At 36.6% G+C, this 17,527-nt stretch overlaps 1 protein-coding gene across 8 annotated transcripts in view; it reads right to left on the bottom strand.

Moving 5' to 3' along the window:
- The window catches only part of LOC106867627 (dopamine receptor 2), a 443,190-nt gene that overhangs the window by 53,553 nt on the left and 372,110 nt on the right, over positions 1–17,527 (bottom strand). Inside the window, exon 1 of one of the 8 annotated variants that reach the window (XM_089340650.1) lies at positions 17,403–17,518. The exons of the other annotated variants lie outside the window; for them this stretch is intronic. The gene's annotated coding sequence lies outside the window, so the exon portion shown is untranslated. Of the gene's footprint in view, positions 1–17,402; positions 17,519–17,527 lie in introns of those variants that run through there. 8 annotated transcript variants of the gene reach the window in all.

Below are 17,527 nucleotides of genomic sequence, written 5' to 3'. Positions count from 1 at the left end.
AATATATGGATGTGTGTCAACACAAGAGCTAATGAATACAATATATGGGAAAAACGGTTGTGTATAAGTGTTGTGATTTTGCTGGATTCGAACCTGTTAGGTGGAGCGTTGTATCACTCTACGTAGCAGGTGAATATGTTAATTTATTTGACATTTATCAAGTGGACTCTTCCTTTGTCAGGTGTATTGGCTTGTGCCAGGTGTATATATAAATTAATTGTTATTTTTATCTTATTACGATGACGGGTGTAGAAAACGTAAGACAGATTTTTTGATTATAAAGGTAAATCTGGGACCCACGAGGAAGTGGCTCCATTCCTTTATCGCTTCATAGTGACGGCGTACGCGGATGAGATCATCATCATTGTCTGGAAGGCGAGTCACCTACAATGGATAGGTGAAGCCGATTAAAGAATACGAGGCGATGGCACTAGCATTAATTAAATGTGAAAAGTCGGTCGTCTCGCAGCTCGGCAACTGGAGAGGTCAGTCGATGTCGTCCAACAGCGTCGTGGGACGTTGGACAGACGGTCCGGTGAAAATGTTTGGGGTTAGTTTGTGCCAGACTTCCAGTTAGAGACAAAATGGGAGCGAGGTCACGAACAGGGAGGCCTATCTAAGCGAGACCTGGACTGGGCGATTGCTATCCCTGAAAGGAAGGGTGGAGGTAGCACATGTGTTTACCGCATCTGTGATCACCTACCCGCCTAACCGTCGTGCCTTGTCCCTATTTGTGGCTAAGCAAGATGGAACGATTGCTCTTCCGCTTATTGTGGAAAAGCAAAGGACCGCTTGTAAGGCGCTCTATCTGTTGCCAGCAACCGTTGAAGGGTGTGCTAGGGATGCCTTGGCTGATGATGCTCAAGCACGCGCCGAGGCTAAGGCATCTTTGGTTTTACCTGGATGGTGAACGGGTGTGGTCTTCTTTCGTCAAACTGTTGCTTCCTAGCTTCACTAGTTTTAGTGAACTAGAACCATGGATCAAACGTAGACCCAAGTTGGATGTTTGGCAGGCCGAGTGTCGTAAGGCACTCGTGCTCTTCTGCCGTGCGGGCAATGCTGGTAGCGTGGGTTCCACCTCGTCATTCTAAAAAGGGTTGGTAGAAGCCAAGTGTGATGATACCCTGGGCTTCGATGAAGGTCAACTAGGCAGCCTGTTCCGAAGGATATTCGGACCGGAACCCCTGGACAACTTCCAGAGGTCCCTTGCCTGGCAGTGTTACCGAGAAGCCTTACCAGTTCACGATAAACTCTTAAGGAATGGTGCCTCATGCTCACCCACCTGCCCAAGATGTGGGCGGGACAGTGAAACCGTTCTGCACGCATTTGTGGAGTGTTCGAGGATTTGAGAGCGGTGGGTTTACGTTGAACGACTGCTGTCACGCCTGGGAAGAGTACAGCTGTCATCCAAGTCAGTTATAAAGATTGTTCCACCTCCCTCACTGAACAGAGAAGGTAAAGTTTGTTTCCTCATAGTGGTCATTATAGCGAAAGAGGCTATATGGAGGACACGGATGAAAGTATTGGTGGAAGGCGTTTGGTAATTTTTTTGTTTCCCTTCTACGAAAGAAACTAAGGCTAGAAAGAAGGTGCCTGTCATCGGACACGTATGGTAAAAGATGGAAGCAAGTGGTATACATGTTGGGAATGTAAGACCCCGCGTGAGTGTAATCCATAAAAGGTTAACCAAAAGGTTCAGTGGAAGAAGTCTCTTGCGTGGTTGTAACCGTCCCTCCACTTTATTGTACTGTTATATTGTTTATTGTTTCATCCGTTCTATTTCCATAATTTTTTAATTTAATCTTTATGTAATTTCATTCGCTCCCCGACCCTGTTTTCAGTTTTGTATTGCCCCCTCTATGTTTGGCCCTTGTGGCCGGATTAGAATTAATTCCTTTATCGCTTCAACAATAGCATAAGCTATTTCAACGACCGAATGGGGCTTTTCCGAAGAGTTGAGCATACGCGAGAAAAAGGTACCGGTCGGCCATCTTGATTCAACGTAGCGGTGATAGCCACGTCGAACGCATCCGTTTCGACTGAAAAAGGCAAATTATCGTCGATTCGCATCTTTACGGCATTTAAAATCGCGGATTTCAGGTCTTTAACGGCGTCAACCGCCTCTTTAGATAGTGGAAAAGCACATACCCACATATTATATAAAAAGCACATATCCAGAATCAAAAGATTAAAACACAATGAACCCAATATTTTACAAACTGAAAGAAGCTAAGTGAACAAAAGATATAGCTTATCTGGTCGTTATGAAATATCCTTTCATCGCCTGCACTCGACTAAAACTGTACACTTTGTATTCAAAGGCCTCGGTGGACCAAAACATAACTACGGTTGGAGTTCAAGAGTTTATGTATCAGGGGCAATGTATAAATGGCACTTGTTCCTTCAGCTACAATTATTTACTTACATCTTCCCTTATTCTTGCTTAATCATACATCTATATTCTTATGTAGACGGAAATATGTCTCCATGCAACCGAAATAATTTCAAGTTATACAAAATCCATTCAGTGGATAAAAGAAAAACAATGCAAATTAAATAAACGACATTCTTTCTAGAAGCGCATTATAAACACATTTCAGGTCTTTGACTGTTTGGTAGAATTCCGATTGCCCTCTTGCTATTGTTAACATCACGTGGATTTCTGGGAAACGTCAATATCATGCGGATAATGATTGTTCATGATATTAATATCGATAATCGTATTACTTTAAAAGAATTATAGAACGAGACATCCTAAAACTATATAGTGATGTGAATAATGTTTCCTCAGTAAATTTTGTCAGATTTTATATTGCTATGTTATCAACGTTTCCCCGTTTTCAGGCCAAATTCACAGATCAGTTGTCATCTGACGATGAACTTAATGCCAGTCGTCTAATATTTTTACTGACCATGTCGTATGAATGTATTGTATCGGTAATGCATTAGACATGGGCACGATATATCTGTCAAACAGTAATTAGATAAAATGCCACTTGCTAAAAGAAATATAGTTTTCACCAAGTTAGTCCAACCGTTAATTACAGAAAATTATTTTGTTCTATTTTGCCTCGTGAAGGTGCAGAATTGTAATTTAGAATAAGTTAATTTCATTTGTCTTCAGCGTGGTATTGTATTTCACATTTTACACGATGCTGTCTGGTAATGCACAAGACAAGTGTTACGGATATTCTGTATTAACAAATGTAGTTCATTGCTAAAAAAAACAGTCACTTCTTTTTATTCGATTTAACTATTTTCCCGTTTCTGTATGAGTTCAAATTCCGCCGCAACACATTATGCTTTGAATCTTTTTATTGTTGAGATCATTATAAGCAAACTAATAAACATATCTGACTCTGCGTGTGCATGCATATATGCATGTCTGTACCTTTTCTCTTTTTAATTTTAAGTAAATGTTCGTATGCCGCTGCGTCGTGAGTTCAAATTCCGCCGAGGTCGACTTTGCCTTCCATCCTTTTTGGGTCGATGAAATAAGTACGAGTTGTACACTGGTGTCGATGCAATAAATACCAGTTTCACACTGGGTCGATGTAATCGATTAGCCCCCTTGCCCCCAAAAATTTTCAAGGCCTTGTGCCTAGAATAGAAATAATTTAGAGTAAATGTCGATCGGCCACCGACTTCGAAGCAAGGCTGTGAAGGAAAGTACCATCTTTGAACCGCCATCCTTTAAGTTTTAGGAAGGTCCTGCAGATTTTTACAGTCCCAGATATCGTGATCATTTGTAGATTATGAATGAAAGATTAGTATTCTCTCTCCAAGATTCCAAGTTCACCCTTACTTTGCTCCAGATGGGCTGGTTTGTATACTGATGCCCTAATAATAATGGGTATGATGCTGAAATTATATCTTGGGCACTGAATTTTCAAACTCCATGTCAATGGTCCATAGATGCCGTATGCAGTGGCGGACTGGGTCTTAAAGTACTGGTTGCCAGGAGACTAAGGGGACCCACGCGCAACTACAGTGCTATCATTTAATTTTTTTCTTTGTTAAAAGTATTCTTTTAAACTGTCTACAAACACAGCCAGGCTGAAATAATTAATGCATTCTTCCAGGAGTGAATAAATATTCTCAAACCTGAGGGGATGGGCCCCTTAGATACTAACATGGTGGCCCATATATGGATTCTAATGGCGCAGGGTAACCTGACTAGTCTGCCACTGGCCGTATAAATGTATGTATGTACGTATGTATGTATGTATGTATGTATGTGTGTTTCTATATAAGTATGTTTGTATTATATACATATGTATGAATGTATGTATGTATGGTGAACCTTTATAATCGATAAACATCAAAGCTGACCTCGGCGGGATTCAACCTGAAACATAAATATTAACCGAATCAAATCCTTCAAGGTAGTTTGTCCAATGATCTAAGTCAGGAACTCTCAATCACGGTTCCCAGATCCGCATGCGGTCCTCAAGCATCCTTGCGGAGGGCCCCAGAGGCCATTCCTCTCTATGTATAATAAGGGTTTCTGTAATTGACTTATATGTTACTTTCTTTTAGGAGCGCCCCACCTAAAAATCCAGTGTTTCGATCTGACCTGGATATTAAGAAAAGTTAAGAATCTCAGACTAAACATCTTGCCACTATTCTCTCAGATCCATCTTTCGTCTCGGATAGTCAAGTAAATTGCTGCTGGAAGGCAGCAAATATCTGCCCCAGATCGTTTCAGCCTGTACACGACCGAACTGTGGCTTTGTTACCCACCTTGAACTCCAACAATCGATACCATCAAACGGCTTTCGTTTTAGTTCACGAGCCTTGCCTTTGACCAGGCAACTTTGGTGAAAAGGCTGAGTTCCATCCTCGACGCTAGAACGCTCGGTGCAGGGCTTTTTTTAATCACCACTTCTAGCTTGCTCACAAATCCTTCTCCCATCTACTTCATTTGTCGCTACCATAAACATTTTTTATTAAACACGGTCGATTTGGTTCCAATTGATTAGTTGCGAGCACCTCCACCTCTGATTGTTAAGGATTGCTTCCGTCAACTTCTGCTTGACTAATTCACAAATCCTGTCCCTGTAGTCTTTGAGAACTGCAAAAGACGCGAGCTCAATACTACTACTACTACTACTACTACTACTACTACTACTACTACTACTACTACTACTACTAGTAATAATAATAATAATAATAATAATAATAATTTAAAGAAGAGAAAGTGAAACAGAATTAACAGCACCGAACATAGGAATTATTCAGTTAATCTAAAAGTCTAAATGACGGAAATTAGATATTTTCAGATACTTAATGATATTCAGATGACTGTGAAGAACATGTGCGTGTGCGTTCGCGCAGTGTGTGTTTTCGTATGTGTGTGTTTATGTTACTTTGTGTGAGAGACTCTCACAAGGAAATAGACGCTCCATCAATAAATGGTTATGAAGTATTTACTTCAAATAAAGTAATAATTCCCCGATAATTATGTATTGATCTATTAATTAATCTAATCAATGTTTTCAAATCCTCGTAAATATATCTATATAATCCTTCAGAGTTTAGCAAATATTGTAGCCGTTAGTTAATTATCTGTGATTCTTTGTAGGCCTACGAGGCAGCAGTTATGTCAATAATATGTTATATGTCTCCAGAGAATAACCAATAAGTGTTCAGATTTTAATGCAAGCAACACGTCAGTTTATTAAATATTGGTGTATTTGACTTTGACTGTCCGCTGTGAGAATCAACCCAACTGATTATCTCTAGATTGACACAGCACCAGTTGACCTATATTCAAAAGCATTTATTCCGTCTCCATCCCATCTCTCTAGGAGTACATTCTCTGTGTACTTTCTTCTTCTTCAGGCTATGATTTGAGGATGATTTTGTTTTGCTTTCTAGCAGATCGATAATTTACGCATGATATTTTTTCCTTCTTTAAAATCAGCTTACATGTTACTCCAAACTAGCTTGGATGGACAAAGGCGTTTTCATTAAAGACCGTCTCATTTATAATCTAGACTGCAGTATTCGAAATATCTCTTCTTCAGATAATATTGTATGATTTCAAAGAGATTCGGCTGCTAAATTTTAAGAAGTTACCTCGTTAATTCTTCCGTCTTAGTTGTTATTACTGCTACAAGACAGAATATTTCTTGAAAGCGGGTGGCGAACAGGACTGAAGGCTGATTGCAACAAATACTTAAATCTGTAAACTTTATCCATTTATATTTATATTTTACAAAATAATGATCGCTTTTATAAGCCTTATGTTTTGTATAGTTTTTCATTTTGCAGTGTAATTATAGGAAATCATTTCCTGTAACTAAGAACAAGGATAACACAGATCGAAACGGAAGTTATTTATAACATGTAGAAATCAATGGCAATATAACTAACTGCTCACACTAAGGGAACTTATGCAAGTATATCTATACATGTAACCGAAACACTGCTAGAGTTTCATCTCGAAAACTACTTTAAGCAGCTCATATCTTATACCTACCAGCTGTTTGAAGAACGAACTAGAAGCAACTCTTGTCTCACGTCGCCTAACGCACTGCCCAATTCACTGAAATGAGGAAATAGAAGTAGAACATAGATAAAGGTCACCTACAAGAACTACCTCCCTGAAGAATTGAAAGAGATAGTATGATATATGATATATATATATGTGTGTGTGTGTGTGTGTATAGATAGATAGATAGATAGATAGATAGATATAGATATATGCGTGTGTGTGTAGGAGTATGCGTATATTTATATAATGTGTGTGAGAGAGAGAGAGGGGGAAGGATTGTCTTTTTCCAGACGAGAATATTATCTAGCTTGCCTGTTGTTATCCATCAATTTTACATCACGTACAATGTCAAGATCTATAGCCTGGTCTCAGTATTCAAGAAGTGCGCTGCTACATTTTCGCTTAACCCTGCTGGAAATTGCATCTAAAGGCAACTGAATCTCCCTCTAGTTACATCCTACAATCTTAAATAAAGGATACATTAGATAAAGCAGTTCTCGATATTAAACTTAGCTTTCAGAACTGGAACGCCTCTCCTGAAAGGGATATTTATCCAGAGCTGATCTAACCGAATCACAGGCAACGTTTCTGCATAGTCACTCGACGGGGTAGAAAAAGTAGTCATACGCCTTTGAAATCACTAAGTCTAAAACAAGAGAATGCATTTTTCAACATCACCGCCACCAAAAATAATATTTCATAGGACACATGGGCTCGGAGACAAAGAAGCACTGTACAAAGCGACAATGTGCAAAATATTTTGAGAACAAAAATAATAATTTTGATACAACCAAGTTGCGTTCGTGAATGAAAAAAGTGTCACAGAATCTTTCCAAAACATGAGAGGATATATTAAGTTATATAAACATGAACGAGGGGGAAGACAAGAATCTCAGTACAGTATTAAGTCTTATTAAAATAACTATACATACATACATATTCATACATCTTCATACATACATACATACATGCACATATGTGTGTATGCGTGTGTGTGTGTGTATGTATTTATGCGATAGAGAGAGAGAGAGAGAGAGGCTGGGAGAGAGGGCACAGAGTGAGGAAAGAGAGAGAGAGTGAGAGAGAGGAGGATTGTCTTTTAACAGACGAGAATATCATCGAGCTTGCCTGCTGTTATCCATCAATTTTACCACGCGCACGCACACACACACACACACAAACACACACGCACAGATGTCGTCCATATATTCTTGTACAACTTTATGGATAGTTCTATGATGCACCAGATCAAATTACCCCCTCCCGTAAGAGAGAGAGAGGGAGAGAGAGAGAGAGAGAGAGAGATAGAGAGAGAGAGAGAGACGCACACACACACTCACCCCCCCCCCCCACACACACACACGGACACGGCGTACACTCTTGCTGCACATAAGACAAAAACCTTTGCTCGGTATAATTATCGGTGAATAAACTTGAAACCCCACCATGTGAATGAAGAGTGATTTTGGAGCATCGTGGAAGAAGAAAAAGTTATGTAAAATGGAAGTTAATATGAAAAGAGACATCCTTTTTTTGTATGTCTGTATGTATGGCTGGATATATACACATATACACATGTATCCGTGTATGCGTGTTTGTGTCTGCTCACTTTGATTTGTGCATATTCATGTGTATATAAATACGCAGGAGAATGAAAGCTTGCTTGAGTTTTAAAGCCTTTATACACTTTGGCTACTTTTCTGTTCGTTTGTGGCTACTTCATTGGTTTCAAAACTGTCCAAACTGATGTGGTACGCGTTTCGTCCAAGCGTTTGTCAGAAGGAAATTTCCTCTGTTGAAAACATTTATATCTCGGTTTCTTCCAGTGTTGTTACAGATTCGAAGTAGTTTGAAGTGCAAACAGTCGGCAGAGCTATGGGCGCGGTCTTCAGACTTTCGTGTATGTTTGCGACAATGAAATGCCGCCACCTCTGCAGTTTTCTCACCCGAGAGATTTCTCGGAAGATGCAACACGGTCAGGAACCATTGTGATCTTCCATCCCTCGCGTGGCATCCTCCTCCTCCGAAGTCCCGTGGTTGTGTAGAAAATAAAGATTTGGTCTAATCGTAGTATGTCATCGTCATCGTGAGAACCCATGATAAAAAGCAATTTATTTTAAAACGTAAACTAGAAGGAATCGTTAAACTTCGTTACATACATACATAAATACATTAACATGTATGTTTGTATTGTTGGATGTTTGTATGCTTGTGTGTGAATGTGTGAATGTGTGCGTGTGTACTGTTATCATGTCATTGTTCAATAACATAGCTGAATATATTTGTACTCCTGACAACAGTAATGAATTTGATACTTCTTTAGGCGTACGTCGCGGTGATATATTAGAACCTGATCTCTTCGTAATTACTCTGAATTATACAAAGCATATATCACTTTCCTAAAGACCGATACACAGTAAACTTTCTGAAGTAATTCCTCTTATATTACCTTTAACGCTACAGGCGTTGGTGTTAACATCTTGGCCTTCAAATATATCTAACAAGTTTTGGATTTACATCTGAAAAATTAGTTTTGAGATATAAATAAGTTACAAATCAAAGAAATGTCTGCTGATGACATAAATTTCGTGATCATACGTATAGCATCAGAATCTGAACATTCTACTGTCACACATGTTTAATATCTTCAACGTGATATTATAGATTTAGACTGCTTTTAGAAAAAGGCTGGAAATTAGCGTGGGTAGAAATGTGAAAACTTTTATTTTCTCTAGTGAGGAATAAAAATTAAAATGCTACTTTTCAAAGCTTGCACCGACTCTTCTAGTCAAAAGTGGGAGAATTAATAGAAATAATATCAGAAGAAATAAGCTCTTCATAGCTACCTTTCACCATTGCCTTCAAGAATTCCTTTGTCAACGCAAGGAAAAGAATATGATAAAAATGAAATGGTAACTGCAAAAGCGCAGACCTCGGGTGATATCATTTTACAGTAAGAAATTCGTTTAATTAGACTTGTTTTGTGATGATGACGTATACCAAAAATCACTAAAATTAAGCTACATAGATTTAACCAGTTGGGAGAGGTTTGAAAAGAAACACATTTATACGGTCAATGAAGATCTAGTCAGAACAGATCTGTTGATACTGTGATGCTGTGATGCTGTTGATAGTGATAGAGTTAACCACCAATGGGGAAGGGTGAGTAGCTAGGATTAAGTTCATAATATCTCTTATGCCGTGGACTATAATTTATTGAAATGAAAAAGGACGTTGGAGAAGCAGAAGAGGAAGGGGGCGACGAAGAGTGAAATGATCTGAATGTGTGGACACAGCTTTAATGTTTATTTGTCAAAGTTAATGCATTCATATATGAATAATATATCTTTCACTTGGGAAGGATGTTCATATTATATAATATAAATTACTGAAATACTGAATACAGTTTATTAAATTATCGTCAATATTATATTAAATTTTGATAAATCATATACACCAGGTTAGTGTCGATGATGTCCATTTGTAATATATATATATATATATATATATATATATATATATATATATATATATATATATATATACTTGTGTATATAAAAACGAATATATATATATACACTCAACATATGCGTGTGCGCAAGTGTCTTTGCATGCTGATATGTGTAGGAGACATTTTTTGTGTAGTTTCTTAGTTTCTGTAAGAATCTTTGTAAAATACGCTGTTTTAAAACACAACATTAATTTAGCGATAGAAACCAAAGTAATTCTGACAGGAACTTGAATAAATGTCAACTGAACTAATTTGTCTGTAGAAGAAGCTGACTTGCCTGTGTTTCAAGGTTACTGGCCTATTGATAGTTGGAAGTTCTCCAACTGAGTTAGTACTTTTTGAAGTCTTCTTTTCGTTGTTAATTAGTGGTAATTAAAATGAAAGGTCAACACTTGAGGCAAGATCAATGTCTAAATATTATTAACCATGGAAGACCTCAATGAATAAAATGACGGATACACCAATGAATGTATTTCTGAAGTTACTGCTACCTTAAGACAAGTCTAATATTTCTGTTAATATAGGTCTAGTGTGTTTAGAATAGACTCAGTAATCCGAAGATAAATAAATAATATAGGTGAAAATAAAGGGGACATCTTTCATATTTGAAATTAGTACCTTGAGTTAGTAGGCTATATGCACCATGTGCGGTATACCAACTGCTTACTAACTCGAGTATAAAAACAAAAATTACAGTCAGTAATTTTCTGTCCTGTGCGTGTAAATAGCCATCCATCCATCTATCTATCTATCTATCTATCTATCTATCTATCTATATATCTATCTATCTATTTATCTATCTATCTATCTGTCTGTCTATCTATCTATTTATCTATTTATCTTTCTGATTGGCTGTCGTCACGTCGTCTCCCGTAAGTCCAAACAATTTCTCGTGTTTATTTATGCGTATTTGTATTTAATTTTGGATATAACTTTCTATGTGTACTCCAGAAAATGAGGCTGTCCTTGAATTGAAGTTGTGTTCCTATTGGTAAAATCCCAAATTTGTAATACTATTTTATACTTGATACTGTTTGCTTTGCATTAGTAAAGTGTAAAATAGTAAATATCCTGATAACTTGGAATAACTATTAACCCCTAAGTGTTTATATACATACATATATATATGGAGGCGCATATCGCGGTTTCGATTCCCAGACCAGGCGTTGTGTGTGTTTATTGAGCGAAAACACATAAAGTTCCACGAGGCTCTGACAGGGGGTGGTGCCGACCCCTGTTATACTCTTTCACCACAACGTTCTCTCACTCTTTCTTTCTGTTTCTTGAGTAAAGCTGCGATTGACTGGCATCCCATCCAGCTGGGGGAGGGGGACACACATAAACCATAGAAACCGGGAAACCGGGCCCATGAGCCTGGCTAGGCTTTTAAAGGGCGCATAAAATAATATATATATATATGTGTGTGTGTGTGTGTGTGTGTGTGTGTGTGTGTGTGTGTGTGTATGGCGTTCGGTTTGAATTCGACAGTTTGCACAAAAGTAAAAGACAACATCCTTTCCCCAAATAAAGTTTCGAAACAAAAGTACGGCTGGGAGATAACGGTTTGCTGAAAGTAGCCGCCCCCATCTTGCACCATGACCTCAAGACGGTTGCGAAACCTGGCGCATGCATTCCTCACTGCGTCCCTGGTTAGATTTTCGAACACCTCATTGATCTTGGCCGCCAGGTTGGCCTTACTGTTGCTGGTGGAGCGAGTGGTGTCTTTCTCAGACGTATCTCATGCATAATAACCCATGTAGTTATAATCGGGGGGGGGGGGATTAGGAGAACAGAGATTGGGCTTGGTGAAGAAGAAATTTCCCGACAACTGTCAATGAAAAATAACAGGAAGAGAGTTCCTTTAGTGAAAAGGTTACTCTCTTTTTCAATATGTGCACTCTGAGGTACAATAGCAGTTAATTAAAAAAGTTATGTTCTGTCTTTTCCTTACTTTCCGTACAAATTTCGTATATTTATGTGTGTGTGTGTATACATGTATATGTGTGTGTATGTAGGTATATGTGTGCGTATCAGCGTATATGCATGCATCTATGCGTGTACATATCTACGTACGTATGTGTGTACCCGCGTGTATGTATATTTCGAACTCGGCCAGTTCACACGCCACCCATCTGTATTTTCTTCTTTACTTTTTGATGTTAATAATACGACCATATTGGATTAGTCCTGCCAAATAACAGAGAGAGTAGAGAACACCGACATTCGTGCAGGAGCAAAGTAGAATGCTGAAATAAATTAGTGATTTGAATGAAAATAGATAGAATCTCTAATCCGAAATAGGTCGCAGTGTGAATTGCCCCCACCTGCACACACACACACACACACACGCACACGCACAGAAGCAATGAATATACACTTAGGAATGTATAACGGACCATATATGTCCAATATTAAACACTAAGTCTAGTGAATTGAATGGCTGCAGACAGATCTGTAAAAATGCATTCACATGTGTGATTATATATATATATATATATATATATATATATATATATATATATATATATATATATATATATTAAAACTTTTCAAGTTGTAATATATTTTAATATAAATATTCTAATTCTTATTTTTATTGTATTTTCGAAATTCAATCAGATTCAAAGAGAACAATCTTATATTTGTGCAGAATATATTTTTTATGATATTCGTGGATAGTTCAATATTTCCATTAAAAACTATATGGTTCGGTACAAATCTAATTACATCATAAAGAATTCCATTCAACTAACACTACAAAGAACCTTATCCATTTCAGTTTGTTCCCACCAAATATCTGATTCTATTAATAAGAATAAAGCCGAAATAAAAAATAGAAAGTGAAACTTCTGATAATTTCTATATACCATAAACTTCGTTACTTCTCTAAATTAATCAATTAAGCACCTAGAAATCTTATCATGCCTTACATGGTTTCACAGAATTGAATAAAGAAGCACGTTGTTTTGCTAATGAAATTTCACAGCCCGAAAAAAAGAAAGCTACTGTGAAATAAAGCCATAGAATATGTGTGTTGGCATTATAACTGTGAAGTAGATGTACATATAAAGGTGGCGAGATTGAAAAGTATACAATTTTCCACCATGCAAGACATGGTCGATAAGACGAATGCAGTATCAACATCAACAAGTGATACTAAACACTGTCAGAATCCTAGTTTTCTAGATGATGTTATTATCGGTTACATGTAAATTATTTCTTAGAATACCAGTATACTTATAACCTATTGTTGAAATTTACAGAAAAACTAAAGTCGGAGACATGTGCATAAACAACAACCAGGTTTGAAGCTCGGGAAGGTGAGAAAGTCTTTTATATTTCGAGCCTACGCTCTTCAACAGAAAGGAACATGAGAAAATAAACAGAGAGAGAATAGAAAAACCTTTGGAGTTAGCGGTCAATCATGGTCAATAACTTATAATGTATAGCGCAGTGTCCTCATCACTAACATATTAGAACCAGTTTTAATATATTTTAAATATAAAAAGCTATGAAGCATAAATACAAGATGTGTATAACTCTCCCCCTCTACCAAAAGAGACCAAATATAAAGCTTAACAAAGAGAATGATATTTAATAATATATAAAATTAATGTATTGAAACAATTTATTTGTTGAATGAAAACCAATATAATAGTTTTGTTGATGTTTCGCCCCAAGTTATCCGTGAACGAACCGAAATACCAAATGGATTTTCACTTTGGTCTTCCTGCGTTTTTGTGAATGTCGGACAATAATCAATTTAGTATTAGAAAAGGAAAATAAACATTCTTGCGGCTGTTTTATTCAGCCTCATGATGAAGCTGATGTGTTGCATAATTGCATTTATCACGCTTAAATATGTTTCTACTAATTAATTTCTGTCGCCTTTGGCGGACATCTAACCTCTGCAGATGTTATACTTCAGTTATATGAGCATTATTATTATTTGCAATCTGGATGATTTTAGAATTTAGGTGACGCCAAAAATTGCGAGTACATCACAGAGTATAATGTTGAAAACCAAACTGTCTGAAACGTGACGTAGTCCAAGCTGCTTAAAGAAAGACAAAAGCATTAGTTCTCATTGATCCATCATAACGTTCTGAAAGGAGCGGTTGCATTGTATATTCTAATATTATAGCATTTAAATGTCCTTATTTGATGGTAGTAGAGCCAGCTGAAGTGTTATTGACCACATCGGATAGAGTGCTATTGTTCAAAATGTGAAAATAAAGCTTCGTATTCTAGACGGTAAGAACGACATTTGTATTTAGGTTTCTGCACATATTAAATGTTGCTGCATGCGACTAATTTGTATTATTAGCATAATCAGATGCCTATGAGGTTTACTTGGGTTCAAGGGACAGATTCCACCGTTCATTACTACGGTTATGATGCAGCATACATAATAAATTCGAGAAAAGTATGGACCTACAAAGTTAAAAAACAACATGGCACGCAAATGAAGTGATATACACTGAGATTCGAACCGGATACACATTCCTCTAGGTTGTTTATAAAGAGATTTCAAGATATATATAGAGTTACTTATGCATAAATTAGAGAATAATCCTAATTATATTTAAAACTAAATGATTTATTTGTGAAACACTTACTTTAGAAAATGTCTATAATAGTAATTATAATAAAATGTGTGCTTAACTGTTGCAGTCCCGGATGTTACTTTACTTTTGGTAAGATTGTGAATGCTCTCTAATTTACTATTGTGATAGTCGCTGGAACATCTGAACGACTAATGGAGTACTTTTGAGTAAAAGTTTCTTCATTTGTTCAGCTTTCACCACTGTGATGGAGGCCTAATTTTTTGATAATTGAGTTGTATGGTGTAGACCGTTTCTGAATGAAAGATAAACCCTATTTGCATTTGTACATATTAAAGTGACTAGACTTGTAAATAACGTTACTCTGCCGACGTAGCCTGCCTATAAATGATATTTCTTTTACGGAAAACTTATCATTTTCTACAATGCATACTTTTTCTCAGTGAGTACTGAATGACGTCTCAAATTTGTATTTAATTTTGACTCCAAAGTAACATTGAAACGAGTTCAGAATATAAGGAGTTTTGACATGGTGACTGCTTTGCAATCTTTTCAACGCATCAATTTATGCAAGCGACAGTTGTTAGTGATTTGAAAATTGCCCCAATCGAGATATTTCAATTGATTGAAAACACCATCGTCTGATCAAGAAATCACTGCAAATAAAGCTCTCTGTGACCTCATCAACATGGGTATTTAATGAAATAACAAGGCACTGCAACTGAAAAAAAAATGGCTATCTAATTATCTTAGTGAATACATTAAATGCTTATATATTATCATTATCTTCCAACTGTATATTTTCTGTATTAACTTATATTTCAACAGCAAAAGTAGCAGCTACTAAGTTCTTATAACATAGCAATGTATACAGTTTCAGTTCATACTAGATCAGTATTAGTCACCTATATCAATGCGGCAGTGGTTATGAACATAATATCGGAATTCCAATACGCTTAGAAAGTGGATCCAGTATGGTCTGTGGGAAATATTGTTCCCGAAAGAAGGAGCTAAGGTTTTACTATTCGTTAAGGCTAAATAAAGATAGTTAATAACTGCAGTGGGAAACTAGGCACAAAGCTACACAGGGTAGCATGAAAGAATTTACTATTTCTATTGATTCTGCAACTGAACACAGGAATGTCTGCTAGAACAGGTTCCAGATTATTATCGTAAACGATAGGCATGGAAATTCAACAATGCATAATTGCAACAAAGAAGCAATTGCGTTTAGTTTCACTCCTGCGGTGTTGAGTTAATCATTTACCCACAGTAGGTGTTGACTCTTACACTATAGAACTCTCGGAAAAAATGAACACCATGGATATGCTAGATCTGTTTGATCATATAAAGCCTGCAACTTGAAATCAAACATTTGAATAGGGACTTGCAGTAACTGAAAGAAATGCAGTGCATACACTAGAGTGTGGAAAACGTTGATGGAAAAGGCGTCTTGTGACACGCAACTTCTATAACCAGTAGCTCCCAATCCCGTCTTTGATGCTCTTTTAAATTATATATACATAACGTTGCACCAAAATGCGGGGACGAAAGTAAACGAACAAAACAGAAGACGTAAGCCGTCGATAGTCTATTCATATTATCAAATTGTCAATATCCCCTTTGAAAGGCATAAAAGCCGATCTCATATCACGTCCAAACTGTCGTTGGAAACTATATTAAATTTGACAGGGCTTTTCCTATTCTTAAAATCCTGTGGCGCTGATCATAATTTGATGGGTATCTTTGAATAAGAAAGCTTGAGTAAATATTCATATAGGTTCACTAACTGATCAATGTGAATTTATCAGTGTTAAAGAAACCGAAATATTATGATAAAGATATGTTCGTTACAGAAGCTGTTCAGACTAGCTTTTACATAGAATATGTTGGATTTATTTCTATAACTACTGATGTGGCCTTGCAAGATGATTTATATTACTTGTAATCTAGGCATTGGTAAGGACACGTTTCTAGAAACGCTTAATTTACAAATGGATGCAAGTTCATTGCCATACGATATACGTATGCAGCGGTGCCTGTTCGCTTGATGTGTGTATATTGGGATATATTGCTAAATTTTATATTATGTTTAGAAAACAGCTATGCTTATCTTAAAAGCTTTAAGTGACAGATGTAGAAGTTTATAATCAACCGCATCGATCGTTTAGTATGGACGAAATCCTTTTCTCCAACCCAAGTACAAATAGCTAAAACTTCTACAAATAGCATGTAGTGGTCGACTGAATCGACAATATCTTCTTACAAGACTTAATTTCTGCATTGAAAATGTATCAATAGTGATAAATAAATTGCGATTAAGGCAATTAATTTTGGAAGATTTCTGTAAAGCATGTAACGAAGGAACTGAGTAAGTGAATACTATTACCTACGAATAACATTTTAATTATATATTGTGTTTTACAATATATTTCAATATAGAATTTTATGAAATGTGAACTTTTTTTGCAAGTATATATAATGGATGCTGCTAATAATTATACAGGAACCTATGTTGCTTCAGGGTCTTTCTAGCAATAATTAAAATTTGCTTTATTTCCGATCCAAATATATAACTGATAACGCAGTTTGTTTCATACATTTTTTTTACTGAATGTCGTTAAGCAATCATATCATTGATTATATGAAAGTACGTTGTAGATGCCTGGTCTCATCTAATTTTATATCAACGCAATACAGAAAATAAATATAACAAAAATAAAGGCAAAAACAAAATAAAATACAGCTAAACATATTTAATTATATTTGAAAAGTTTCCCCATAGGTATAATTCTTTTGCTGTTTGAATAAATAAGTCAAGATTTACCAGAATATTTTTCGGCAAAATGCACTTGTATAAATCTTCATATTGGTACGTTTGTCACTAGGAAATGTTGTAAAGTTGAACATTCCAATTTGTAGAAGACGGATACGTAACAACATCTGCCATTC

The sequence above is a fragment of the Octopus bimaculoides genome, chromosome 2 (assembly GCF_046866305.1).
Source record: "Octopus bimaculoides isolate indiv1 chromosome 2, ASM4686630v1, whole genome shotgun sequence".
Lineage (NCBI taxonomy): Eukaryota > Metazoa > Mollusca > Cephalopoda > Octopoda > Octopodidae > Octopus > Octopus bimaculoides.
Note: the sequence above shows the minus strand (reverse complement) of the source record. Positions and strands in the feature narration are given on the sequence as shown.